The sequence below is a fragment of the Carlito syrichta genome, unplaced genomic scaffold, assembly GCF_000164805.1.
Source record: "Carlito syrichta isolate Samal-C Ts95f unplaced genomic scaffold, Tarsius_syrichta-2.0.1 Scaffold302301, whole genome shotgun sequence".
Lineage (NCBI taxonomy): Eukaryota > Metazoa > Chordata > Mammalia > Primates > Tarsiidae > Carlito > Carlito syrichta.
In genome coordinates, this window is record NW_007246397.1 from 110,936 (window position 1) to 113,456 (window position 2,521).

Here is a 2,521-nt window from a genome sequence, read left to right on the forward strand (position 1 = left end):
ATTTATTGTAGAGATGAGTTCTCACCAAGTTGCCCAGGCGGGTCTCGAACCCGCGGGCTCAGGCAATCCACTCACCTCAGCCTTCCAAAGGCGCGGGATTATAGGCTGAGCCACCGAGCCTGGCTACTTTTTATGATTTTCTTATGAACATTTCAAGCATGCAGACAAGTAGAAAGAATATTATATTTTATATTACTTCGATTGAACAATTGTGAACATTTTCCCATATGTACCTTATATATACATACATACGTGTGTGTGTGTGTGTGTGTAAAGACATCACAACCTTTCATACCTGGTTTCTTCAGTATGTGCTTCCAAAATAGAAAGGCATTCTCCCACATACTGCAATTATTGTATGTAACACAATAATGATAATTCCCCAAAGTATTATAATGCCCACTCCAAATTTCCTTACTTGTTTATGGGCTTCTTTTTTTTTCAAAACAGGACCCATTAAGTGACAATGTATTCCTTTTGGTTGTTAAACCTCTTAAGTCTAGACCAGAAGTTTTTTTTGTTTTTTTTTGAGTTGGAGTCTCACTCTGTCGCTCAGACTGGAGTGCAGTGGCCGCTCCCAGCCACCGCAGCCTCGACCCACTGGGCTCCGGCAATCCTTCCGCCTCCACCGTGCAAGTAGCTGGAGCTACAGGCGCGCGCTACCACGCCGGCTAATTTTTTATTTATTTTAGAGATGAGATCTCGCCTGCCCAGGCGGGTCTCGAACCCGCAGCCTCAGGCAATCCACTCACCTCAGCCTCTCAAAGGCGCGGGATTACAGGCTGAGCCACTGAGCCCGGCCGACCAGAAATTCTTAATCTAGAAGTCCAGATACAATTCAAAGGGTCCATAAGCTAGGGTGGGAAAGAAAATTACATTTTTATTTTCATCAAACTCTAAATAAAATTTAACGCTTCCTTTCACTATAGACAAAGATAACAAACTACAATGGTGTTGACTGTGACTTTGTCATCAACAGAAATTGCAGATGTTTTCATATCATATTACAGTTATTACAGATATCTCAGAAATGTCACTTACATTCATCACTACTTTGAAATTCCTGTCGTTACTAGACCTCCTGTTAGATCTTGTTAAGACATTAATAATAATGGAACATGTACATTACCAGATCGTACTTTCAAATATTTTAATAACTACATTTCTTTCTTTCTTTTCTGAGTTGAAGTCTCACTTAGTCACCCAGGATGGAGTGCAGTAGCACATTCATGGCCCACCCCAATGTTGACCTGCTAAGCTCTGGTGATCCTTCTGCCTCAGCCCTCCAAGGAGTCGAAACTACAGGGGCATGCTGCCACGCTCAGCTAGTTTTTGATTTATTGTAGAGACGAGGTCTTGCAAAGTTGCCCGGGCGGGTCTCGAACTCAAGAGCTCGGCAATCCACTCACCTCGGCCTCCCAAAGTGTTGGGATTGCAGGCTGAGCCACTGAGCTTGGCAGATAACTACATTTCAATGTAATTGTTTTTCTTTATAATTCCACTTTTTTTTTTGAGCTGGAGTCTTACTCTGTCGCACAGACTGGAGTGCAGCAGCACCCTCCCGACCACGGCAGCCTTGACCAGCTGGGCTCAGGCGATCCTACCACTTCAGCCTTGCAAGTAGCTGGAACTACAGATGTGCTACCACGCCAGGCTTATTTTTTGATTTATTGTAGAGACACGGTCTCACTAAGTTGCCCAGGCTGGTCTTGAACCCCTGGACTCAGGCAATCCTCTCAGTTCAGCCTCCCAAAGTGCTGGGATTATAAACTTAAGCCACCGCACCCGGCAATATAATTCTACTTTTTAAAAAATTTTATGCATTTAAAAACTTTCTTGGTAGCGTGCGCCTGTAATTTCAGCTACTTGGAAGACTGAGGCAGAAGGATCGCTGGAGCCCAGCAGGTCGAGGCTGCGGTGGCCGGGAGCGGCCACTGCACTCCAGTCTGGGCAACAGAGTGAGACTCCAACTCAAAAAAAAAAAAAAAAAAAACTTTCTGAGAAAATAATTCTCTGGCTTCACCAAACTGCCACTGAGGCTGGAGGGGGAGCCCTTGGCTCAAATACAATATCCCTGCACACACATACCCTTTAATCTTTTATTAGTAGAGGCACTCATTTTTTGTTTGTTTGTTTGTTTTGACTTAGAGTCTCATTCTGTCACCCAGGTTGGAGTGCAGTGGCATGATCACGGCTACTGCATCCTGGACCTGCTGGGCTCAAGCAATCCTTCCACCTCAGTCTCCCGAGTAGCTGGGACCACAGGCATGCGCCACCATGCCTGGCTAATTTTTTTTATTTTTTTGAGAAACGAGGTCTCACTATGTTGCCCAGGCTGGTCTCAAACTTCTGGACTCAGGTAATCTTCTCACCTTGGCCTTTCGAAGGGCTAGGATTATAGGCATGAGCCACCATGCTCAGCATATTAATATTTGTTCATAGCCAGGCTCGGTGGCTCAGCCTGTAATCCCGCGCCTTTGGGAGGCTGAGGTGAGTGGATTGCCTGAGCCCACGGGGTCGG